At 44.2% G+C, this 25,975-nt stretch overlaps 14 non-coding genes and 1 pseudogene across 14 annotated transcripts; 6 read left to right on the forward strand and 9 right to left on the reverse strand.

Moving 5' to 3' along the window:
* Window positions 1–342: 342 nt before the first annotated feature.
* LOC146693487 (U2 spliceosomal RNA) lies at window positions 343–437 on the reverse strand (annotated as a pseudogene).
* A 1,099-nt stretch (window positions 438–1,536) lies between these two features.
* LOC146693488 (U5 spliceosomal RNA) lies at window positions 1,537–1,649 on the reverse strand. Its single transcript, XR_014914983.1, has one exon. It is a non-coding gene; the product is annotated as a U5 spliceosomal RNA (small nuclear RNA).
* Window positions 1,650–3,530: 1,881 nt separating this feature from the next.
* On the reverse strand, window positions 3,531–3,721 carry LOC146693489 (U2 spliceosomal RNA). The gene has a single exon (XR_014914991.1). It is a non-coding gene; the product is annotated as a U2 spliceosomal RNA (small nuclear RNA).
* Window positions 3,722–4,820: 1,099 nt separating this feature from the next.
* On the reverse strand, window positions 4,821–4,933 carry LOC146693490 (U5 spliceosomal RNA). The gene has a single exon (XR_014914984.1). It is a non-coding gene; the product is annotated as a U5 spliceosomal RNA (small nuclear RNA).
* A 1,883-nt stretch (window positions 4,934–6,816) lies between these two features.
* On the reverse strand, window positions 6,817–7,007 carry LOC146693491 (U2 spliceosomal RNA). Its single transcript, XR_014914992.1, has one exon. It is a non-coding gene; the product is annotated as a U2 spliceosomal RNA (small nuclear RNA).
* A 1,099-nt stretch (window positions 7,008–8,106) lies between these two features.
* On the reverse strand, window positions 8,107–8,219 carry LOC146693492 (U5 spliceosomal RNA). Its single transcript, XR_014914985.1, has one exon. It is a non-coding gene; the product is annotated as a U5 spliceosomal RNA (small nuclear RNA).
* An 8,284-nt stretch (window positions 8,220–16,503) lies between these two features.
* On the reverse strand, window positions 16,504–16,575 carry trnaq-uug (transfer RNA glutamine (anticodon UUG)). Its single transcript has one exon. It is a non-coding gene; the product is annotated as a tRNA-Gln (tRNA).
* Window positions 16,576–17,063: 488 nt separating this feature from the next.
* On the forward strand, window positions 17,064–17,362 carry LOC146693494 (signal recognition particle RNA). The gene has a single exon (XR_014914959.1).
* Window positions 17,363–18,073: 711 nt separating this feature from the next.
* trnal-cag (transfer RNA leucine (anticodon CAG)) lies at window positions 18,074–18,156 on the forward strand. The gene has a single exon. It is a non-coding gene; the product is annotated as a tRNA-Leu (tRNA).
* A 2,112-nt stretch (window positions 18,157–20,268) lies between these two features.
* trnaq-uug (transfer RNA glutamine (anticodon UUG)) lies at window positions 20,269–20,340 on the reverse strand. The gene has a single exon. It is a non-coding gene; the product is annotated as a tRNA-Gln (tRNA).
* Window positions 20,341–20,828: 488 nt separating this feature from the next.
* On the forward strand, window positions 20,829–21,127 carry LOC146693497 (signal recognition particle RNA). The gene has a single exon (XR_014915007.1).
* A 654-nt stretch (window positions 21,128–21,781) lies between these two features.
* On the forward strand, window positions 21,782–21,864 carry trnal-cag (transfer RNA leucine (anticodon CAG)). Its single transcript has one exon. It is a non-coding gene; the product is annotated as a tRNA-Leu (tRNA).
* A 1,351-nt stretch (window positions 21,865–23,215) lies between these two features.
* Window positions 23,216–23,287, reverse strand: trnaq-uug (transfer RNA glutamine (anticodon UUG)). The gene has a single exon. It is a non-coding gene; the product is annotated as a tRNA-Gln (tRNA).
* Window positions 23,288–23,790: 503 nt separating this feature from the next.
* LOC146693500 (signal recognition particle RNA) lies at window positions 23,791–24,089 on the forward strand. The gene has a single exon (XR_014915008.1).
* A 711-nt stretch (window positions 24,090–24,800) lies between these two features.
* Window positions 24,801–24,883, forward strand: trnal-cag (transfer RNA leucine (anticodon CAG)). The gene has a single exon. It is a non-coding gene; the product is annotated as a tRNA-Leu (tRNA).
* The last annotated feature ends 1,092 nt before the right edge of the window (window positions 24,884–25,975 follow it).

Raw genomic sequence — 25,975 nt, forward strand, 5'->3', positions numbered from 1 at the left:
CTGAAACTTACATCAAAACCCCTGTTAAAAGGGAGGGTCAAAATGCAATTCAAGTCATTTGGTGAAAATCCCAACACCTGTTGAATCAATTTCCTGGAGAAATCCAGCCTGGACATCTTTGGCACTTCTCCAACATTTTCAAGCGCACACAGTGGTGCCTCCGCATACTGGCATACCCAGCCATTGCGGAGGCACCAAAGGTTTAGAAAAAACACCTGCTACAAACACACAACAGAAGATTAAAAAGGAAACGTTTTCAATACAAACAAATAATTTCTATAAAAAAACCACGTACCTTTGCGCTGCAATAAATAACCAAGGTTTCACCGCCCAGACACCCAAAGAGGGTCGCAGTCCTAGCCTAAGACCAAGAATCAAGTGCGAAATGATAAGAACAGATACTACACTTGATCTTAGCCAAAAGGCCGAGAAGCGATGGCGTCCCGCAGGTTCCTGGCTGAGCCGCCTTCTCGGGACACTTCTCGCTTGTGACGGTGCGCTCTTTCACTTGGCTCACAGGGAGGGAGCCGCTTCAAATCTCCGCCCACCTACAGTACTTCAGAGGCCTGCGGAGCTTCCTGGAACTGTGCGTGTAGCTGAGATATAATATACTGAGTGTGAACATTCTCAAAACTGTATTGTATATAGTTTATTTATTTTTTATTGTGTAAATTTAATTTATGTAAAACTAAGGTTCCACGTGTCACTGTTGAAGTGGGGCATTAATCAGTGTGACGCCACTTGTAAACATGTTGCGTGTGTGGGGTTTCCCAGCCAGAGCTGCATGGACTCCACACTGGTGAGGCACACTTTCTGTAGCTCCTCTCCCTGTACTAAATTATACATTTAAATTTGGTGTATTTTTCTTTGCTAACTATTAGTTCTCATGGCTAAAAGCTCCCAAAGTGTTTTTGATTGCTTTGAACGAGAAAAATAGTAATTGGAACTGCGTTTTATCTGTTACACCATCCGTTTATGTGGTCCTTACTTGTGCTAAACAGGGATGAGGAGAGGCCTGCTGTTGCTGTGTGACACTGATTTTGCTGCTGCACTTTGTCTTCTAGGTATGTGTAAATGTATAGGTTATGTTTTATGTGTATAATGAGTTCATCACCTGAGGCTGCACACTGCATAGTATTTTCAGCCATGTTGAGAAAAGTTAAAGTTGTTTGAATATGTATTGTGTAATTGATCCATCTTAGTGGGGATTTAAATATTACAAGTTATTATTAGTGGCTTCATATTTGTCTCTGTTTTACCCCACTATAACATTTGACTTTAAAGTGGCTGTTGGGAGAATCGTTGTTTTGATAGATTGTATTTTCTTTTATATATTGTAAGCAGAGCTGCATGGACTCCACACTGGGATGAGGAGAGGCCTGCTGTTGCTGTGTGACACTGATTTTGCTGCTGCACTTTGTCTTTTAGAAATAAATCCAGTTTCCAGCCAGTCTGTCGTCACAACGCAGTCAACCATTTGAAATCTGCTACACGCGCTTTCTTCTATTTCTTCTTTTGAACAACGAGGAGAGGGGCCAGCCAGACGGCAGACCCTGCCAAAAATAGGTGCAACTCCTTAGCCTCACTCTCCACGGAAGTCTTTAGTAAAAGGCGAAAGACTTGTACGTTTTGAAGAGAAGCCAGAGTGTGTGTTTCTTTGGCCTCGCAGGAAGCCGCAGTGACTCCTCGTCCCGGCTTCCGGCGTCACGGTAGGCCCTGTTTGCTTGGCTGAAGGGGCAGATCTCAGGCCCCGCCTGCTCTGCTCCAGAGTTCCACTTTGACAGGAAAGGGGTGACTGGAGAGGAGCACATATGTTACTGTAATACATCACATCCAATTTCAAAGGGATGTATTGGACATCCCTCCCACCTTTTGATATTGTCTGATACATAGTTGTTCTTTTACATATTCATACCCCCCCCCCCATATTAATTTAAAAATTCCCCGTGTTAGCACCTTCCTATGAGTCTGTGGCATTGGAAAGACATATGCCAAATGGAGTAGGGCAGGTAAGATGTCAGCTTTTACGGCCAAAACTTTGCCAGTTATAGTGAGCTTTCTTTTTGACCACATCCCCAATTTCTTTAAGATCTTCGCTATCTTCAAATCCCAGTTGTAATTTGCTGGATTTCCAAAATCAATGCCCAGGACCTGCATGGACCCTTCACACAAAGAAAGCCCGCAAAGCGTCTGTCTCCTACCTGCCCATCGTCCCAAAAATGTATATTTTGATTTCTCCTCATTGACCTTTGACCCCGCAGCGCTCTCAAAGGTCTGTATTGTTCGTATCATCTCCCTCACACTTCCATCATCTTCCAAGTAAAGAACTGTGTCGTCAGCGTACTGGGAGATCTTCAACACCTCCCCCCTGGCAAGGGCACTCCTCTAATTTTCTCGTTTCCTCTTATTGCACATGCTAAAGGTTCTACATATATAACATAGAGTAGGGCGGACAGGGGGCAACCCTGCCGTAGCCCTCTCGTTTGTTGTACTTCCTCTGTTAAGTGTCCATTTATCTTTATCTTGCAGATTATGTCAGTATACATCATACTTATCCAATTCAAAAATTTACCTCCTATATCAAAATTTCTCATCACCCTCCATAAGAAATCATGATTGACCCTATCAAAAGCTTTTTCCTGATCAAGTGTTACGCATATTGTTGTCAAGTTCCTCTCTTCGATGTATGTAAGCACATCTCTATGTAATTGTAAGTTCCAACCAATCTGCCTGCCCTTTACCCCGCATGTCTGGTCTGCATTAATAATAGCAGGCAAGACTCGGGCCAGGCGTCTTGCTAGAGTTCGACTCAAAATTTTGTAGTCCACGCAGACCATTGAAAGAGGCCTATAATTTGAAAGCACAGCAGGTGAGCCTTTCTTATGTAGAAAACTTATCACACCCGTCCTCATACTCTTTGGCATTCTACCCGTTTCACACATTTCTTCAAATACCTCCAACAAGTGGTCTCCGATGAGATCCCAAAAGGTGATGTAAAACTCCTTTGTGAGTCCATCTATCCCAGGTACCTTGTTATTCTTCATTGTCTTTATCGCCTCGTATAGTTCGTGGTTTGTTATGCTCCTTTCCAAAAGCTTCCTTGCGTCCTCTGGTAACCTCTCTTTCAGAAAACCTAAAACCATTTCTTGAGCCCCTCTATCTACTTCTTCCACACCAAACAATGAACTGTAGTACTCCTCTACCATCTTCAAAATATTATCCCGTCCAGTAACCGATTTCCCTTCCCTTTTTCCTCTTTCTTTTTCATTTGAGCAAAAAAATAGGCCGAGCACTTCTCCTGTTGCATATACTCCTCCTGCATAAATTTAAACATTCTTGTTTTTGCCCTCTCCTGAAACAAAACCTCCTGTTCCTTTAATAATATATTCAGTTCCTCGCTATCTTCCCAGTTTTTTTCCTTATTTCTCTGAGCTTCTATCCCTGCACTTTCGCCGCTTGCGGCTGCTTTCTGGCTCTTGGTTTGGCCGACCTTACTTTGTTTGGCTTTCTTGCTTTTGCACAAAGTCAGCAAAGGGGGCACCGTTCCCGGAGGCGCTGCAATACCGGGTCGATGCGTGGAGCGAACGGAGCGAGCCCCTTATTCGGCTCCCTGTTCTAAAAATGCATTTAATACGTTGCCCCCAAATCGGGGGCGTATCAGATATTAAACTGATAAGAACAGATACTACACTTGATCTTAGCCAAAAGGCCGAGAAGCGATGGCCTCCCGCAGGTTCCTGGCTGAGCCGCCTTCTCGGGACACTTCTCGCTTGTGACGGTGCGCTCTTTCACTTGGCTCACAGGGAGGGAGCCGCTTCAAATCTCCGCCCACCTACAGTACTTCAGAGGCCTGCGGAGCTTCCTAGAACTGTGCGTGTAGCTGAGATATAATATACTGAGTGTGAACATTCTCAAAACTGTATTGTATATAGTTTATTTATTTTTTATTGTGTAAATTTAATTTATGTAAAACTAAGGTTCCACGTGTCACTGTTGAAGTGGGGCATTAATCAGTGTGACGCCACTTGTAAACATGTTGCGTGTGTGGGGTTTCCCAGCCAGAGCTGCATGGACTCCACACTGGTGAGGCACACTTTCTGTAGCTCCTCTCCCTGTACTAAATTATACATTTAAATTTGGTGTATTTTTCTTTGCTAACTATTAGTTCTCATGGCTAAAAGCTCCCAAAGTGTTTTTGATTGCTTTGAACGAGAAAAATAGTAATTGGAACTGCGTTTTATCTGTTACACCATCCGTTTATGTGGTCCTTACTTGTGCTAAACAGGGATGAGGAGAGGCCTGCTGTTGCTGTGTGACACTGATTTTGCTGCTGCACTTTGTCTTCTAGGTATGTGTAAATGTATAGGTTATGTTTTATGTGTATAATGAGTTCATCACCTGAGGCTGCACACTGCATAGTATTTTCAGCCATGTTGAGAAAAGTTAAAGTTGTTTGAATATGTATTGTGTAATTGATCCATCTTAGTGGGGATTTAAATATTACAAGTTATTATTAGTGGCTTCATATTTGTCTCTGTTTTACCCCACTATAACATTTGACTTTAAAGTGGCTGTTGGGAGAATCGTTGTTTTGATAGATTGTATTTTCTTTTATATATTGTAAGCAGAGCTGCATGGACTCCACACTGGGATGAGGAGAGGCCTGCTGTTGCTGTGTGACACTGATTTTGCTGCTGCACTTTGTCTTTTAGAAATAAATCCAGTTTCCAGCCAGTCTGTCGTCACAACGCAGTCAACCATTTGAAATCTGCTACACGCGCTTTCTTCTATTTCTTCTTTTGAACAACGAGGAGAGGGGCCAGCCAGACGGCAGACCCTGCCAAAAATAGGTGCAACTCCTTAGCCTCACTCTCCACGGAAGTCTTTAGTAAAAGGCGAAAGACTTGTACGTTTTGAAGAGAAGCCAGAGTGTGTGTTTCTTTGGCCTCGCAGGAAGCCGCAGTGACTCCTCGTCCCGGCTTCCGGCGTCACGGTAGGCCCTGTTTGCTTGGCTGAAGGGGCAGATCTCAGGCCCTGCCTGCTCTGCTCCAGAGTTCCACTTTGACAGGAAAGGGGTGACTGGAGAGGAGCACATATGTTACTGTAATACATCACATCCAATTTCAAAGGGATGTATTGGACATCCCTCCCACCTTTTGATATTGTCTGATACATAGTTGTTCTTTTACATATTCATACCCCCCCCCCCCCATATTAATTTAAAAATTCCCCGTGTTAGCACCTTCCTATGAGTCTGTGGCATTGGAAAGACATATGCCAAATGGAGTAGGGCAGGTAAGATGTCAGCTTTTACGGCCAAAACTTTGCCAGTTATAGTGAGCTTTCTTTTTGACCACATCCCCAATTTCTTTAAGATCTTCGCTATCTTCAAATCCCAGTTGTAATTTGCTGGATTTCCAAAATCAATGCCCAGGACCTGCATGGACCCTTCACACAAAGAAAGCCCGCAAAGCGTCTGTCTCCTACCTGCCCATCGTCCCAAAAATGTATATTTTGATTTCTCCTCATTGACCTTTGACCCCGCAGCGCTCTCAAAGGTCTGTATTGTTCGTATCATCTCCCTCACACTTCCATCATCTTCCAAGTAAAGAACTGTGTCGTCAGCGTACTGGGAGATCTTCAACACCTCCCCCCTGGCAAGGGCACTCCTCTAATTTTCTCGTTTCCTCTTATTGCACATGCTAAAGGTTCTACATATATAACATAGAGTAGGGCGGACAGGGGGCAACCCTGCCGTAGCCCTCTCGTTTGTTGTACTTCCTCTGTTAAGTGTCCATTTATCTTTATCTTGCAGATTATGTCAGTATACATCATACTTATCCAATTCAAAAATTTACCTCCTATATCAAAATTTCTCATCACCCTCCATAAGAAATCATGATTGACCCTATCAAAAGCTTTTTCCTGATCAAGTGTTACGCATATTGTTGTCAAGTTCCTCTCTTCGATGTATGTAAGCACATCTCTATGTAATTGTAAGTTCCAACCAATCTGCCTGCCCTTTACCCCGCATGTCTGGTCTGCATTAATAATAGCAGGCAAGACTCGGGCCAGGCGTCTTGCTAGAGTTCGACTCAAAATTTTGTAGTCCACGCAGACCATTGAAAGAGGCCTATAATTTGAAAGCACAGCAGGTGAGCCTTTCTTATGTAGAAAACTTATCACACCCGTCCTCATACTCTTTGGCATTCTACCCGTTTCACACATTTCTTCAAATACCTCCAACAAGTGGTCTCCGATGAGATCCCAAAAGGTGATGTAAAACTCCTTTGTGAGTCCATCTATCCCAGGTACCTTGTTATTCTTCATTGTCTTTATCGCCTCGTATAGTTCGTGGTTTGTTATGCTCCTTTCCAAAAGCTTCCTTGCGTCCTCTGGTAACCTCTCTTTCAGAAAACCTAAAACCATTTCTTGAGCCCCTCTATCTACTTCTTCCACACCAAACAATGAACTGTAGTACTCCTCTACCATCTTCAAAATATTATCCCGTCCAGTAACCGATTTCCCTTCCCTTTTTCCTCTTTCTTTTTCATTTGAGCAAAAAAATAGGCCGAGCACTTCTCCTGTTGCATATACTCCTCCTGCATAAATTTAAACATTCTTGTTTTTGCCCTCTCCTGAAACAAAACCTCCTGTTCCTTTAATAATATATTCAGTTCCTCGCTATCTTCCCAGTTTTTTTCCTTATTTCTCTGAGCTTCTATCCCTGCACTTTCGCCGCTTGCGGCTGCTTTCTGGCTCTTGGTTTGGCCGACCTTACTTTGTTTGGCTTTCTTGCTTTTGCACAAAGTCAGCAAAGGGGGCACCGTTCCCGGAGGCGCTGCAATACCGGGTCGATGCGTGGAGCGAACGGAGCGAGCCCCTTATTCGGCTCCCTGTTCTAAAAATGCATTTAATACGTTGCCCCCAAATCGGGGGCGTATCAGATATTAAACTGATAAGAACAGATACTACACTTGATCTTAGCCAAAAGGCCGAGAAGCGATGGCGTCCCGCAGGTTCCTGGCTGAGCCGCCTTCTCGGGACACTTCTCGCTTGTGACGGTGCGCTCTTTCACTTGGCTCACAGGGAGGGAGCCGCTTCAAATCTCCGCCCACCTACAGTACTTCAGAGGCCTGCGGAGCTTCCTGGAACTGTGCGTGTAGCTGAGATATAATATACTGAGTGTGAACATTCTCAAAACTGTATTGTATATAGTTTATTTATTTTTTATTGTGTAAATTTAATTTATGTAAAACTAAGGTTCCACGTGTCACTGTTGAAGTGGGGCATTAATCAGTGTGACGCCACTTGTAAACATGTTGCGTGTGTGGGGTTTCCCAGCCAGAGCTGCATGGACTCCACACTGGTGAGGCACACTTTCTGTAGCTCCTCTCCCTGTACTAAATTATACATTTAAATTTGGTGTATTTTTCTTTGCTAACTATTAGTTCTCATGGCTAAAAGCTCCCAAAGTGTTTTTGATTGCTTTGAACGAGAAAAATAGTAATTGGAACTGCGTTTTATCTGTTACACCATCCGTTTATGTGGTCCTTACTTGTGCTAAACAGGGATGAGGAGAGGCCTGCTGTTGCTGTGTGACACTGATTTTGCTGCTGCACTTTGTCTTCTAGGTATGTGTAAATGTATAGGTTATGTTTTATGTGTATAATGAGTTCATCACCTGAGGCTGCACACTGCATAGTATTTTCAGCCATGTTGAGAAAAGTTAAAGTTGTTTGAATATGTATTGTGTAATTGATCCATCTTAGTGGGGATTTAAATATTACAAGTTATTATTAGTGGCTTCATATTTGTCTCTGTTTTACCCCACTATAACATTTGACTTTAAAGTGGCTGTTGGGAGAATCGTTGTTTTGATAGATTGTATTTTCTTTTATATATTGTAAGCAGAGCTGCATGGACTCCACACTGGGATGAGGAGAGGCCTGCTGTTGCTGTGTGACACTGATTTTGCTGCTGCACTTTGTCTTTTAGAAATAAATCCAGTTTCCAGCCAGTCTGTCATCACAACGCAGTCAACCATTTGAAATCTGCTACACGCGCTTTCTTCTATTTCTTCTTTTGAACAACGAGGAGAGGGGCCAGCCAGACGGCAGACCCTGCCAAAAATAGGTGCAACTCCTTAGCCTCACTCTCCACGGAAGTCTTTAGTAAAAGGCGAAAGACTTGTACGTTTTGAAGAGAAGCCAGAGTGTGTGTTTCTTTGGCCTCGCAGGAAGCCGCAGTGACTCCTCGTCCCGGCTTCCGGCGTCACGGTAGGCCCTGTTTGCTTGGCTGAAGGGGCAGATCTCAGGCCCCGCCTGCTCTGCTCCAGAGTTCCACTTTGACAGGAAAGGGGTGACTGGAGAGGAGCACATATGTTACTGTAATACATCACATCCAATTTCAAAGGGATGTATTGGACATCCCTCCCACCTTTTGATATTGTCTGATACATAGTTGTTCTTTTACATATTCATACCCCCCCCCCCCCCCCCATATTAATTTAAAAATTCCCCGTGTTAGCACCTTCCTATGAGTCTGTGGCATTGGAAAGACATATGCCAAATGGAGTAGGGCAGGTAAGATGTCAGCTTTTACGGCCAAAACTTTGCCAGTTATAGTGAGCTTTCTTTTTGACCACATCCCCAATTTCTTTAAGATCTTCGCTATCTTCAAATCCCAGTTGTAATTTGCTGGATTTCCAAAATCAATGCCCAGGACCTGCATGGACCCTTCACACAAAGAAAGCCCGCAAAGCGTCTGTCTCCTACCTGCCCATCGTCCCAAAAATGTATATTTTGATTTCTCCTCATTGACCTTTGACCCCGCAGCGCTCTCAAAGGTCTGTATTGTTCGTATCATCTCCCTCACACTTCCATCATCTTCCAAGTAAAGAACTGTGTCGTCAGCGTACTGGGAGATCTTCAACACCTCCCCCCTGGCAAGGGCACTCCTCTAATTTTCTCGTTTCCTCTTATTGCACATGCTAAAGGTTCTACATATATAACATAGAGTAGGGCGGACAGGGGGCAACCCTGCCGTAGCCCTCTCGTTTGTTGTACTTCCTCTGTTAAGTGTCCATTTATCTTTATCTTGCAGATTATGTCAGTATACATCATACTTATCCAATTCAAAAATTTACCTCCTATATCAAAATTTCTCATCACCCTCCATAAGAAATCATGATTGACCCTATCAAAAGCTTTTTCCTGATCAAGTGTTACGCATATTGTTGTCAAGTTCCTCTCTTCGATGTATGTAAGCACATCTCTATGTAATTGTAAGTTCCAACCAATCTGCCTGCCCTTTACCCCGCATGTCTGGTCTGCATTAATAATAGCAGGCAAGACTCGGGCCAGGCGTCTTGCTAGAGTTCGACTCAAAATTTTGTAGTCCACGCAGACCATTGAAAGAGGCCTATAATTTGAAAGCACAGCAGGTGAGCCTTTCTTATGTAGAAAACTTATCACACCCGTCCTCATACTCTTTGGCATTCTACCCGTTTCACACATTTCTTCAAATACCTCCAACAAGTGGTCTCCGATGAGATCCCAAAAGGTGATGTAAAACTCCTTTGTGAGTCCATCTATCCCAGGTACCTTGTTATTCTTCATTGTCTTTATCGCCTCGTATAGTTCGTGGTTTGTTATGCTCCTTTCCAAAAGCTTCCTTGCGTCCTCTGGTAACCTCTCTTTCAGAAAACCTAAAACCATTTCTTGAGCCCCTCTATCTACTTCTTCCACACCAAACAATGAACTGTAGTACTCCTCTACCATCTTCAAAATATTATCCCGTCCAGTAACCGATTTCCCTTCCCTTTCCAGTTCCATAATTGCCCCTTTTTCCTCTTTCTTTTTCATTTGAGCAAAAATGAGCAAAGACGTCAAGACCAAGATCCTGTGCCGCGAGTGCCGAGTGCACGTGTGTACAAACTGCGCCGTCACGTACTGTCCCAACTGCGCCGCTTCTTCCCGCGCCGCCGCTCCCCAGACGCCACCGACGCCGTGATAACACAAGCGCCCCACGGTGGTCCTAGCGACCCCCCCCCCACCCTATCATCATCATCATCATCATCATCATCATAACACACATATGCCCCGAGGGGGGTCCTAGCGACCCCCACCCTAATCACCATAACACACATATGCCCCGAGGGGGTCCTAGCGACCCCCCCCCCCCCCCCCCACCCTATCATCATCATCATCATCATCATAACACATATATGCCCCGAGGGGGTCCTAGCGACCCCCACCCTATCATCATCATCATCATCATATTTTTTGTAATTTTGAATTCCAGTTCTTAATTCTCATATTTTCTCCTATTTCCACCCCTAAAATTTTCAACGTTTCTGATTTTTCTTGCAATCCCCATTTTTCTTTAATCTTCCGCCACTTAAAATAAATCACCTCACTCTTCTCTTTATTCATTTTCATCCCTGAGGCTGCTGAAAAAGCTTCACAAACTGCCAAACTTACTTCAATCGACTTATTGTCCGTAAGCAGCAGAGTTATATCGTCCATATACATGGAAAATTTAATTTCCAACCCTCCGCTACCCGGTGGGGTCAACCCTTTAATTAGCTCATTAGCTCGTAATGCACACGCTAATGGCTCCATCACCAATATAAATAAGGTGGGAGACAACGGGCATCCCTGCCTTACTCCAGCTTTCACTGCAACTGTAGTAGTCTGTACACCATTCACATTCACAACACTACTACAACCAGAATACAACACCTCAATCCATCTCTGAAAGACTTCTCCAAATCCTAATTTATCTAGGACTTTCATCAGAAAGGCATGACTGACATTGTCAAAGGCTTTTTCTAAATCCAAGCTTAACCCACAAAGGGGGATATTCCGCTCATGGCTATAAAGGTAGCTATCCCTTATAATCACTAAACTATCTGTCATCTTACGTCCTTGTATCCCACATGTTTGTTCCACTCCAACTAACTTAGGTACTACTGTCTGTAAACGAAAAAAAAGGGCTTTTGCTAAAATCTTAATATCTACCCCTAACAATGTCAGGGGTCTCCAATTTCTCAAATCTTTTTTAGAACCCCTTTTCCATAACAGGGAAATCACTCCTGTATTCATGGACGTTGACCATACACCTTTATCCCATGCTTCTTTATAAACCTTGCACAACGACGGGCTAAGTTGTTCCCAAAAGGCCTGATAGTATTTCTTAGGTAAGCCATCCATACCTGGTGACTTGATATCTTGCATACTTTCCATGGCTCTTGTGATTTTCTCTAGTGTTATACCTTCATCTAAATTTATACCATCTTCTGGATCCAATTTTTGTGTTAACTTTGAGATAAAGGATTCTACAATCGCCTCATCAATACTTTGTTCTTTGTACAAGTTGATATAAAAGGAATATACTACCTTTAAAATTTCTTGGGTACTTTTCACTTCTTTCCCTTCTTCATTAATCAGGCTGTCAATAGCAGGTTTAGATTTATACAATTTTTAAAAAATATATCTCGTACATTTTTCATTTTCTTCCACATGTTTTACCCTACTCCATATTAATACTCCCTTGCTTTTGTCATTTAAAACTACCATCATTTCTTTTTTCAGATTTGTAATCTCTTCACTAACATCAAAGCCCAAATTCAGGAGGTTGTAAAACCTTTGTAATTTTTCTTGCTTTCTCAATAACCTCCTCTTTGCCCGCCTTTTCCCTTCAAGACTAAAAAATACTTGGGTCCTAATCTTTATACTCTCCCACCATTCCCCTACAGATTCATATAGTGGTTGTAGAGAGACCCATTGTTGTAATTTAAGTTTATACCTTCCCGTAACCTTTCCGTCCTTCAATAGATTCAGGTTTAGTTTCCATGGCCCTGGGGCCGACTGAAAAGAAGATTGAATACTAAATCCACACATGACCTTATGGTGATCAGAAAAAGGTACTGGTTCCACTTTACATGACAGGGGTATTAAGCCTTCACTGGCAAACAAAAAATCAATCTGTGAAGAGGACTTATTATTAGACCAGGTATATCCAGGGTCTGACGGGTTAAGAAATCTAAACACGTCTTTCAAATTACCGTCTTTAATCAAATTATCTAATGCACAAGTACTTGAATCTTTCTTCACTGTTGAAGCCGCCCCCTGGATTCCACTTGTTTCTGGTGTACAGTTAAAATCCCCACCCATTATTATCGGTCTTCTATTACAAAGAAATGGTTGTAATATTTGAAATAATGCCGTCCGTTCTTTCAACTCTGTATGTCCATAGACATTAATAATCCTGAGTTTACTCCCATTTTTTTCTACATCTATACATAAAGCTCTTCCGTCCACCACTACCTCCACTTTTTCTATATTAACAGTTTTATTGTTAATCAAAAAACCTACACCAGACATCCGATTTTGGTTATCCCCTGACCAAAAGGATTGGCCATATGTCCATCGTTTTGCAAACTTCGTGTAGTTGTTGTTACGAGTTCAAAATTGGGGATGGATACAAGAGGAAAAACCACAATAACAACACTGGTCCGGCCGGGTTAAGTCAAACGATGATTTTAATAGTCACACGCGTGGGAGATGGACACTGTATGCAGACAGCCTCAGATCTCAAAATGGTGGAGCATTGATCAAACTCTTATAGCCTCTGGTGTCCCCACCTTATCATAAAAGCCTAAACATTCACATGCTTTCTCTCACACGGCGCCTAAGCTACGACCTTGGCTCCCTGTTTATCTGCTCCTGCTGAGATGGGGCAGAAAACTCCAGCATGTTCCGTTCTCTTCTAATCAGACAAATAAGGCGATGACTTTCTGCAAACAGTATTTCTTATAACATCATAAAACAACATCATTCATCCACAATAAATCAGCAGTCTAATGTAATGCAAATCAGTTTAACAAATGCAATAGTTATCAGCTTCTTCTAATTCAGGAGAATAATGCAAACTAAAACTACATAATAATTCACAACCTTTAATTAGGGGTCTAACATGGCATAAAATAATATTATAATCTAACACTTCCCCTGATGAGCTCGTTAGAATAATGAGCTCACCTACACCCTGTACTCCAGTGTGGCCGGGTTCATTTCTTCTTACTCCTGAGGTCCTTTGTCCCCCTGATGGGCGAACCACATGTGAGATGACCTCTGAGTTTGCGCAGTTCAGATGTAAGAAAAACTATTATTACAACAGTAGCCGGTACAGATGACACTCCCCAGTTCTCCCACAGCTTTATTTGGTGCTACCTTATACCCTTCAGACGTACTCAGACTAGAACCTCTGTCCAAGGAGCTTTTAGCCTTTATTTTATTGCTGCAGCTACCAGTGTCGTCCAGTTGGGTGATCCTCTGCTCTTCTTTCTTCAACCTCAGGGGTTAGACAACCCTTCAGTCGTGGCACAGATCAGGGGATTGTTCTGCCTCGATTTCAAACGACGATCTGTGTATCCTCGGGTCCTGTGTGTCCTGTGTATCCTCCAGAAAAAGAACAGGAACGCGTCCCCCTTTTGCCCAAGAGCCTCTCGAACCTCGTTGGTCTGGTGTTCCCGGATTTCCGCCAACCCCTTCATGGTTATTGCTGTGTTTATGGGATCCATCCTTTTGAGGTGACTAGCTGGAGCCCAAACGCCATGACACTTGCACCCAGCTGGCGTCTCGGCAGTCACTGTGTCCGTCTCTGCTGCGAAGGATCCTCGCCTATCTGTGACCTCGTCTGGTGTCTGTTCCTTTCTCTGTAAGAGACAGAAAACCAAAACACCTCTCTTCCTAACCCTAATAACCTAATGTTGTTATCTACTGACCTTCTAGTGATTCAGAATTGGTTTAGAATATTCAGAATGTCCCAGGGACTTATTCTAATCATATCCTATGTGTGTGTAAGCGTGTTTGCATTTAGCCCTCTGCACTCAAGGCATTTCCTACACTTTATCAGTCCGGACCATCACGCCGAACGAAGCTTATGACCTTCAAAAGACTGAGTGCCAACTCATTATAAGCACATTTGCAAAGTGTGTCTGAAAATTACTAAAGCCACTCATATTAAGAAAAGACATCAAAAACAAATTAGCCATTTTTAATCCTAACATTTGCCCCCCAAAAATCATGTGTTTGCTTCTGCCTACTGTCCCTTATGGAGACACAATATTGCAGCTACAAGGTCTCCCAGGTTGTCAAGTTGATCTGCATGTGATTCTCTGACTCAGGTATATAATATTAAATGAATCTCGTGTAATTAACTGCCACTACTTAAAACTTAACTTAAAGATATAATTGAATAAAAGATCACAGAGAATAACATGATATCAGTGTTATGTAAGCGCGTGCGGCCTTCCATGCTCGAAGCCTTTCCCCTCCATAGATCAGCCAGACATCGTGCTGACTGTAGCTTTTAACCCTTATTAACTTGAGCACAACTCTATAATGAGCAACAAACTGCAATATGTATAAAAATGTTTTGATTAGCGCCAGTTATAGTTTTAGTAGTGTTTTGCAAAAATTAAGTGTCACCAAATCCCAGCTCCATCATATCAGTCATGCTCTTCTGCTTATCCTTGGGTATTGAGACTATTAACTCTTGCAGCACCGGGTGCTCCTAATTTTGGTTCAAGTGAATTGATAAACTTTTTGAAGGCGATTGACTCACACAGTTATATAGGTGTCCCCGTCCTGTTGTCTCGGGATGCATCACGCTGCCTTATCTGGGGTTAGCTGTTTTCTGGGGATGCGGGTTGAGTGGGGGAGCTCTTCAAGGAGGGGGAGTGTGCTCCCCCTGATGAGCTCTTCAAGGTAAGCTAGGTTAGCCTTCTTGTGTGAGCTTTTCAAGTGCCCTTCAAGGTTTGTGGGATTTTTAGTTTTATAAATGTCCCTCATAACCTCCTGATGACCCAGTACTTCATTTTTGCGCACTAGTACACATTTAGTTTTTGCTTGTAGCTCTCATACTCTACTTACCACTCATCTAAGTCCTGATGTTTCTTAGAGAGGACAACAGTACCTTTAAAATTATATCAAATGTGTGGGGGCGTGGCCTTGCCAATTGTTTTGTTTTTTCCCCCCACCTTTTCAAAATGGCTGGCATGCCCACAAGCACATTTTATGGAAGAAAGAAAGGTAAACTTGATACAATTAAAATGTTTTGTTAAACTCAGATCTTGATTAATTTTCAAAAATAAACATCTAGTAAATAATTTGAGGGGTTCTTAAGAATTATGCTTATTTAGTTTCACAGAGGAAATGACTAATTTATTAATGTGTACTCTAGTGCACGTCGGGACTTTGTACTTATATTTATTTCACTTTTTCCTAGTAGACAACTCTTTAACAAAGGCAGAGAAAATTCTCAACAGAATAATTGAGCGAGATTCAAACATAGATTTTTCAGAAGATGAGAGTCATGTGAGCCAGATAGGAGAGGGTGAGAACCCAGGAGGAGCCACACAAAGATTATCGAGATTCAGTGGCAGATGTAATAGAGAAAAACACAGGGCCACCTGAAATCTGTCGTCCTATCTGGTCCAAAACCAACATGTAGGAGAATCTGGAATTTTTGATTTTGAGTTAAAAATAAAATATGGGTAAAATGCAGAAATGTTTTCCAGTAAGGTAAAAAATAAGAGTCGCATTTATAGCTAAATCCATGACACCTAATTATTTCTACAAGATCACGTCGTTGCTAAAAATTATCAATGATCTCAATGTGTGAAAAGAACTCACAGTATCTGGAGTTCAAGCTCCTCTTGGCTGAGAAACCAGGGACAAACATGTGAGCGAGACCTGAATAATACCAGTAATTAAGAGTTCTCTCCAAAAATCAAGAAAAGGAAGCCCCAATCAGATGAGAATGTAGCAAAATATGGTTCACTCCACTTGCCTGAAATGGTTAACAGTCCAAGGCATTTCAGTTGTAGAATGGTTGGGTGCAACAGTAAAACAAGCAGGGTCACTGGATGAATTGGGAGAGTTTTGAAAAGAGGAAACTCTTATGGAGTGAAATCTGGTGAAATCGGTGGGACCTGATTTTTGGGGGGTGAAACCATACTGCATGTCTTCTCTGGCACATTGAATTTCTGTATGACTTGTGTTTTCTGTGAGAGCTTTATAAAATCAAGCAGCTAACCATGACGTCTGCCTTTACAAAACACTTGTCAATCACTAAAGTTATCCTTCACTTGTCAGTCACTATGTGGTACTAAAGAGCTGTCTGAAATTCAGTTACAACCCACACAAAGTTACAGATTGGAGTATCCGAGTGCTGAGGTGCGCTTGTGCGCAAAAGTCACACTCTGCTGACTCACTAACTGTACAGCTCCAAACCTCTTCCGACCTCAAAGTCAGCACAGAAAGTGGGCGCCACGAGCTTCGTAGTATGTGTTTACATGGCTGAACAGCTGCTATATTCGAACAAACGCCTTCAGAGGAGACTGCGACCTGAACGCAGTGCCTTCGCCCGCTTGGCGACCAAAAACAAGATATCACTATGTGACATGCAGTATGGTTTCACCTCCCAATAAGCAGGTCCCACCGAGATTTGAACACGGATCGCTGGATTCAAAGTCCAGAGTGCTAACCATTACACCATGGAACCGATGTGAAACTGTGTGAACTGTCATGTCATGGCAACCTGCCTAAAAGTATTCAGCCAAATGATCAGTATGGATGACATTGTAGATTATTCGCACTACGTTTCCATGGCTGAACAGCTGCTATATGTGTTATGAGAAGGATAATGTGTGTTTCTTCCAAAGTATCTAACAGTGGTAACCTCCACCAAACTGGCACTGCAATGTCAGAATGGCTGAGCGGTCTAAGACGCTGCGTTCAGGTTGTAGTCTCCTCTGGAGGTGTGGCTTTGAATCCCACTTCTGACATTGAAGCTTTACTCTTCTTGATATTGTGACAAAATACTCTTGGGTTAACCACGAGCTTTCTAAAAACTTGCATATAACAATTGTGCACCATTCATTCCTCATCTTTGCTGCCCATCATTACAACTTTGCTAATGATGGGCAGCAGGATAGTGTCATGATGTTACCTCAGACATGGTTAAAAGCCCTGTTAACGTAAGTGCTTCTCGCCGGGTGCGTTGGCGCGTGCCTGTAATCCAAGCTACCGCGAGGCTGAGGTTTGAGGATCGTTTGAGCTCAGGAGCTCTGAGCTGCAGCAGGCTATGTCGATCGGGTGTCCGCATTGCGTTCGGCATTGATATGGTGATCCTGGGGGAGCCTGAGACCACCAGGTCACCTAATGAGGGGTGCACCGGCCCAGGTTGGAGACGGAGCAGGTCAAAGCCCCCGTGTCGCTCAGTAGTGGGATCGCACCTGTGAATAGATGCTGTAGCGCAACCTGAGCAATACAGCTAGACCCAATGTTTATACACATCCTTATACTTGTCTCTAGATCACACAGCAACCTCATCAGCATGTCTTGGTCTTTTTAATTCAAGTCCAAAACACTCACAAATCTGCTGCTCTGCTTGTCCGGCACCACCTCCACCTGCAGGACAGCTGCAACTACATCCTCCACTCTAAACACGCCACCGCCCAGCAGGTGGAGACAAACTCAAAGTAGGACATTTCCTTGGTGAGGAGAGAGGATGGAACCAAAAATGCATTTATCCCCGTGTTCTGTGTTGATGAAAATCACCCAACAGGAAAGCAGCTGGGCATTCATTTGAAACCAGTTCACAGGTTGGGCTGTGGTTCCCCCTCTAGCGTGTCTGCTTGAACTTTCAACTGTGAACCTCTTAGATCCAACCTTCCCAACTGCTCATCTCGCAAAAGACAAAATAGAAGAACCCAGAATGTCTTTTTATACCTGCTCACGCTTTTTCACGCTTCCCTCACAGGACGTCACATTTCACACTTTGGCCATCCAATCAAGTTGTTGACATCTAATCATTCCTGTCCACCACACCTGATCTTTCTATTTCGATCTGACTTACAACATTTAACACAAACTTTTAAATCAATATATTTTCTTAGTAATTATTTTTATTTGTTTATTACATGCACTTAACATACAAGTATGTCAAATGGAAATCAGCAACTGCGTGGGATTATTCAACTAGTTGGCTGCTGCAATGTGTCAGGATGGCCGAGCGGTCTAAGGCGCTGCGTTCAGGTCGCAGTCTCACCTGGAGGCGTGGGTTCGAATCCCACTTCTGACAATTGTATCTTGGCACTTCTTTCTTCCTTCTACTCATGGGTCTTTGATCAGTGGTTGTTGATTAATGGTCATGAGAATTTGCATAATCGTTATGAAGGAACTGACCTCCAAGCCCACTGTTCCTTCAGGGGGCTACTTTCAGTCATTATGCAAATATACTGTTTATAAGATTGGGGAAACCTGCAGTCAGCTGACACTGAAGAAGTCACTTGGATGAGTGACGAGACATTTTTCCCACTGAAAACGCTACATTCAGATGAACAGAATCAACCTTTGGAGACTTCTTACTGTTGTGACAAAATACACTTGAAACTGGCAATTCTATATCAGTGGAGAACCAATTCCAACAGTCTAAGAGATGTCCATCAAGAGCCTGGGACGGTGGTATAATGTAGACCTCAATGATACCTGGCAACTTGACAAACGAAGGCAAAACTTGGCTAATGACCTCAGGCGGATTAACAACACTGCACTCCTTGAGTGAGGCTTGAGATGTCACTCAAGGACTCCCGGGACCCCATAGTGAGGGGCGCTGCTCCCACCCTAGCAACAGGGAGGAAGTGGACCACAGCCACGTCTGTGCTACAGGCCAAATCGGCTCTGAGCCATAATGACATGGTGGGTCGCGTCCAACAGGGCAGAGAAGGATTTGGTCTTGGCAACCTCGGTGGCAACAGGCATCTGTAACCGAACGTCAAAAAATGGTGGTGGAGGAGGTGTGTCGAAAGGAGGAAACAGTAAGACACGCCAGAGCCATAGCGCTGGCCAAGCAGGGTCACTGGATGAATTGGGAGAGTTTTGAAAAGAGGAAACTCTTATGGAGTGAAATCTGGTGAAATCGGTGGGACCTGATTTTTGGGGGGTGAAACCATACTGCATGTCTTCTCTGGCACATTGAATTTCTGTATGACTTGTGTTTTCTGTGAGAGCTTTATAAAATCAAGCAGCTAACCATGACGTCTGCCTTTACAAAACACTTGTCAATCACTAAAGTTATCCTTCACTTGTCAGTCACTATGTGGTACTAAAGAGCTGTCTGAAATTCAGTTACTTTACTTAGTACTATGTTCCTCCTACGCCGAGCGGCGCATCGGGCAGCTAGTGATCTCCATCGATGTCGGTCAGCAGCGACTGCTTCAGCTTCGTCCCAGGCAATGTCGACAGTTCTCAGATCGTCCATAAATGTTCGACGCCATGTGATCTTTGGTCGGCCTTGCTTTCGCTTGCCAGTGCGTGGACGCCATGTCATGGTAATCTTAGCTGGGCGATGAGGGGGTAGGTGTAAAATATGTCCCGCAAAGCGAAAGCACCTTTCTGCAACAACATCGGCTAATGGGCGGGTGCCTGCTCTTCGTAGGACCTCCTCATTTGTTATTCGGTCCCGGTAGGAAATTCTCAGGATTCGCCGCAAGCCACGTTGTTGAAGCACGTTCAGGTGTTGAATAATTGCACTTGTTGAGCGCCAGGTTTCACTAGCGTAACGTGCAGTAGGGAAGACTATAGAGTTCAGTAGTCTGATCTTGACCCTTACATTCAGGGAGGTCGAGTTCCAAATAGGTTGGAGACGTCGCAGGACACCAACTGCCTTCCCTACTCTGCCGTCGACATCCCGATCAGAGACCCCGTCATTCGAGATGATGCTGCCAAGATATGTAAAATTCTCCACCTCTTCAGCACGTTGTTGGTTGATCATGACAGGAATGCGGGCACGTGCATAGCCAACTCGGAGTACCTTGGTTTTTTTGGCACTGATTCTTAATCCAACTTTCGTTGCCTCCCTCTGCAGGGCCGCGGTCAACGAAATTCAGTTACAACCCACACAAAGTTACAGATTGGAGTATCCGAGTGCTGAGGTGCGCTTGTGCGCAAAAGTCACAAACACTCTGCTGACTCACTAACTGTACAGCTCCAAACCTCTTCCGACCTCAAAGTCAGCACAGAAAGTGGGCGCCACGAGCTTCGTAGTATGTGTTTACATGGCTGAACAGCTGCTATATTCGAACAAACGCCTTCAGAGGAGACTGTGACCTGAACGCAGTGCCTTCGCCCGCTTGGCGACCAAAAACAAGTTATCACTATGTGACATGCAGTATGGTTTCACCTCCCAATAAGCAGGTCCCACCGAGATTTGAACGCGGATCGCTGGATTCAAAGTCCAGAGTGCTAACCATTACACCATGGAACCGATGTGAAACTGTGTGAACTGTCATGTCATGGCAACCTGCCTAAAAGTATTCAGCCAAATGATCAGTATGGATGACATTGTAGATTATTTGCACTACGTTTCCATGGCTGAACAGCTGCTATATGTGTTATGAGAAGGATAATGTGTGTTTCTTCCAAAGTATCTAACAGTGGTAACCTCCACCAAACTGGCACTGCAATGGCAGAATGGCTGAGCGGTCTAAGGCGCTGCGTTCAGGTTACAGTCTCCTCTGGAGGTGTGGCTTTGAATCCCACTTCTGACATTGAAGCTTTACTCTTCTTGATATTGTGACAAAATACTCTTGGGTTAACCACGAGCTTTCTAAAAACTTGCATATAACAATTGTGCACCATTCATTCCTCATCTTTGCTGCCCATCATTACAACTTTGCTAATGATGGGCAGCAGGATAGTGTCATGATGTTACCTCAGACATGGTTAAAAGCCCTGATAACGTAAGTGCTTCTCGCCGTGTCTGGTGCCGCGTGCCTGTAATCCAAGCTACCGGGAGGCTGAGGTTTGAGGATTGTTTGAGCTCAGGAGCTCTGAGCTGCAGCAGGCTATGTCGATCGGGTGTCCGCATTGCGTTCGGCATTGATATGGTGATCCTGGGGGAGCCTGAGACCACCAGGTCACCTAAGGAGGGGTGCACCGGCCCAGGTCGGAGACGGAGCAGGTCAAAGCCCCCGTGTCGCTCAGTAGTGGGATCGCACCTGTGAATAGATGCTGTAGCGCAGCCTGAGCAATACAGCTAGACCCAATCTTTATACACATCCTTATACTTGTCTCTAGATCACACAGCAGCCTCATCAGCATGTCTTGGTCTTTTTAATTCAAGTCCAAAACACTCACAAATCTGCTGCTCTGCTTGTCCGGCACCACCTCCACCTGCAGGACAGCTGCAACTACATCCTCCACTCTAAACACGCCACCGCCCAGCAGGTGGAGACAAACTCAAAGTAGGACATTTCCTTGGTGAGGAGAGAGGATGGAACCAAAAATGCATTTATCCCCGTGTTCTGTGTTGATGAAAATCACCCAACAGGAAAGCAGCTGGGCATTCATTTGAAACCAGTTCACAGGTTGGGCTGTGGTTCCCCCTCTAGCGTGTCTGCTTGAACTTTCAACTGTGAACCACTTAGATCCAACCTTCCCAACTGCTCATCTCGCAAAAGACAAAATAGAAGAACCCAGAATGTCTTTTTATACCTGCTCACGCTTTTTCACGCTTCCCTCACAGGACGTCACATTTCACACTTTGGCCATCCAATCAAGTTGTTGACATCTAATCATTCCTGTCCACCACACCTGATCTTTCTATTTCGATCTGACTTACAACATTTAACACAAACTTTTAAATCAATATATTTTCTTAGTAATTATTTTTATTTGTTTATTACATGCACTTAACATACAAGTATGTCAGGATGGCCGAGCGGTCTAAGGCGCTGCGTTCAGGTCGCAGTCTCACCTGGAGGCGTGGGTTCGAATCCCTCTTCTGATAATTGTATCTTGGCACTTCTTTCTTCCTTCTACTCATGTATCTTTGATCAGTGGTTGTTGATTAATGGTCATGAGAATTTGCATAATCGTGATGAAGGAACTGACCTCCAAGCCCACTGTTCCTTCAGGGGTCTACTTTCAGTCATTATGCAAATATACTGTTTATAAGATTGGGGAAACCTGCAGTCAGCTGACACTGAAGAAGTCACTTGGATGAGTGACGAGACATTTTTCCCACTGAAAACGCTACATTCAGATGAACAGAATCAACCTTTGGAGACTTCTTACTGTTGTGACAAAATACACTTGAAACTGGCAATTCTATATCAGTGGATAACCAATTCCAACAGTCTAAGAGATGTCCATCAAGAGCCTGGGACGGTGGTATAATGTAGACCTCAATGATACCTGGCAACTTGACAAACGAAGGCAAAACTTGGCTAATGACCTCAGGCGGATTAACAACACTGCACTCCTTGAGTGAGGCTTGAGATGTCACTCAAGGACTCCCGGGACCCCATAGTGAGGGGCGCTGCTCCCACCCTAGCAACAGGGAGGAAGTGGACCACAGCCACGTCTGTGCTACAGGCCAAATCGGCTCTGAGCCATAATGACATGGTGGGTCGCGTCCAACAGGGCAGAGAAGGATTTGGTCTTGGCAACCTCGGTGGCAACAGGCATCTGTAACCGAACGTCAAAAAATGGTGGTGGAGGAGGTGTGTCGAAAGGAGGAAACAGTAAGACACGCCAGAGCCATAGCGCTGGCCAAGCAGGGTCACTGGATGAATTGGGAGAGTTTTGAAAAGAGGAAACTCTTATGGAGTGAAATCTGGTGAAATCGGTGGGACCTGATTTTTGGGGGGTGAAACCATACTGCATGTCTTCTCTGGCACATTGAATTTCTGTATGACTTGTGTTTTCTGTGAGAGCTTTATAAAATCAAGCAGCTAACCATGACGTCTGCCTTTACAAAACACTTGTCAATCACTAAAGAGTTCCTTCACTTGTCAGTCACTATGTGGTACTAAAGAGCTGTCTGAAATTCAGTTACAACCCACACAAAGTTACAGATTGGAGTATCCGAGTGCTGAGGTGCGCTTGTGCGCAAAAGTCACAAACACTCTGCTGACTCACTAACTGTACAGCTCCAAACCTCTTCCGACCTCAAAGTCAGCACAGAAAGTGGGCGCCACGAGCTTCGTAGTATGTGTTTACATGGCTGAACAGCTGCTATATTCGAACAAACGCCTTCAGAGGAGACTGCGACCTGAACGCAGTGCCTTCGCCCGCTTGGCGACCAAAAACAAGTTATCACTATGTGACATGCAGTATGGTTTCACCTCCCAATAAGCAGGTCCCACCGAGATTTGAACACAGATCGCTGGATTCAAAGTCCAGAGTGCTAACCATTACACCATGGAACCGATGTGAAACTGTGTGAACTGTCATGTCATGGCAACCTGCCTAAAAGTATTCAGCCAAATGATCAGTATGCATGACATTGTAGATTATTCGCACTACGTTTCCATGGCTGAACAGCTGCTATATGTGTTATGAGAAGGATAATGTGTGTTTCTTCCAAAGTATCTAACAGTGGTAACCTCCACCAAACTGGCACTGCAATGTCAGAATGGCTGAGCGGTCTAAGGCTGAGCGGTCTAAGGCGCTGCGTTCAGGTTGCAGTCTCCCCTGGAGGTGTGGCTTTGAATCCCACTTCTGACATTGAAGCTTTACTCTTCTTGATATTGTGACAAAATACTCTTGGGTTAACCACGAGCTTTCTAAAAACTTGCATATAACAATTGTGCACCATTCATTCCTCATCTTTGCTGCCCATCATTACAACTTTGCTAATGATGGGCAGCAGGATAGTGTCATGATGTTACCTCAGACATGGTTAAAAGCCCTGATAACGTAAGTGCTTCTCGCTGTGTCTGGTGCCGCGTGCCTGTAATCCAAGCTACCGGGAGGCTGAGGTTTGAGGATTGTTTGAGCTCAGGAGCTCTGAGCTGCAGCAGGCTATGTCGATCGGGTGTCCGCATTGCGTTCGGCATTGATATGGTGATCCTGGGGGAGCCTGAGACCACCAGGTCACCTAAGGAGGGGTGCACCGGCCCAGGTCGGAGACGGAGCAGGTCAAAGCCCCCGTGTCGCTCAGTAGTGGGATCGCACCTGTGAATAGATGCTGTAGCGCAGCCTGAGCAATACAGCTAGACCCAATCTTTATACACATCCTTATACTTGTCTTTAGATCACACAGCAGCCTCATCAGCATGTCTTGGTCTTTTTAATTCAAGTCCAAAACACTCACAAATCTGCTGCTCTGCTTGTCCGGCACCACCTCCACCTGCAGGACAGCTGCAACTACATCCTCCACTCTAAACACGCCACCGCCCAGCAGGTGGAGACAAACTCAAAGTAGGACATTTCCTTGGTGAGGAGAGAGGATGGAACCAAAAATGCATTTATCCCCGTGTTCTGTGTTGATGAAAATCACCCAACAGGAAAGCAGCTGGGCATTCATTTGAAACCAGTTCACAGGTTGGGCTGTGGTTCCCCCTCTAGCGTGTCTGCTTGAACTTTCAACTGTGAACCACTTAGATCCAACCTTTCCAACTGCTCATCTCGCAAAAGACAAAATAGAAGAACCCAGAATGTCTTTTTATACCTGCTCACGCTTTTTCACGCTTCCCTCACAGGACGTCACATTGCACACTTTGGCCATCCAATCAAGTTGTTGACATCTAATCATTCCTGTCCACCACACCTGATCTTTCTATTTCGATCTGACTTACAACATTTAACACAAACTTTTAAATCAATATATTTTCTTAGTAATTATTTTTATTTGTTTATTACATGCACTTAACATACAAGTATGTCAAATGGAAATCAGCAACTGCGTGGGATTATTCAACTAGTTGGCTGCTGCAACGTGTCAGGATGGCCGAGCGGTCTAAGGTGCTGCGTTCAGGTCGCAGTCTCACCTGGAGGCGTGGGTTCGAATCCCACTTCTGACAATTGTATCTTGGCACTTCTTTCTTCCTTCTACTCATGGGTCTTTGATCAGTGGTTGTTGATTAATGGTCATGAGAATTTGCATAATTGTGATGAAGGAACTGACCTCCAAGCCCACTGTTCCTTCAGGGGGCTACTTTCAGTCATTATGCAAATATACTGTTTATAAGATTGGGGAAACCTGCAGTCAGCTGACACTGAAGAAGTCACTTGGATGAGTGACGAGACATTTTTCCCACTGAAAACGCTACATTCAGATGAACAGAATCAACCTTTGGAGACGTCTTACTGTTGTGACAAAATACACTTGAAACTGGCAATTCTATATCAGTGGAGAACCAATTCCAACAGTCTAAGAGATGTCCATCAAGAGCCTGGGACGGTGGTATAATGTAGACCTCAATGATACCTGGCAACTTGACAAACGAAGGCAAAACTTGGCTAATGACCTCAGGCGGATTAACAACACTGCACTCCTTGAGTGAGGCTTGAGATGTCACTCAAGGACTCCCGGGACCCCATAGTGAGGGGCGCTGCTCCCACCCTAGCAACAGGGAGGAAGTGGACCACAGCCACGTCTGTGCTACAGGCCAAATCGGCTCTGAGCCATAATGACATGGTGGGTCGCGTCCAACAGGGCAGAGAAGGATTTGGTCTTGGCAACCTCGGTGGCAACAGGCATCTGTAACCGAACGTCAAAAAATGGTGGTGGAGGAGGTGTGTCGAAAGGAGGAAACAGTAAGACACGCCAGAGCCATAGCGCTGGCCAAGCAGGGTCACTGGATGAATTGGGAGAGTTTTGAAAAGAGGAAACTCTTATGGAGTGAAATCGGTGGGACCTGATTTTTGGGGGGTGAAACCATACTGCATGTCTTCTCTGGCACATTGAATTTCTGTATGACTTGTGTTTTCTGTGAGAGCTTTATAAAATCAAGCAGCTAACCATGACGTCTGCCTTTACAAAACACTTGTCAATCACTAAAGTTATCCTTCACTTGTCAGTCACTATGTGGTACTAAAGAGCTGTCTGAAATTCAGTTACAACCCACACAAAGTTACAGATTGGAGTATCCGAGTGCTGAGGTGCGCTTGTG

This window comes from Copadichromis virginalis, linkage group LG14 (genome assembly GCF_057382275.1).
Source record: "Copadichromis virginalis isolate Kocher_CV1m ecotype Utaka linkage group LG14, C_Virginalis_male_GT1.1, whole genome shotgun sequence".
In the NCBI taxonomy this organism is placed as follows: domain Eukaryota; kingdom Metazoa; phylum Chordata; class Actinopteri; order Cichliformes; family Cichlidae; genus Copadichromis; species Copadichromis virginalis.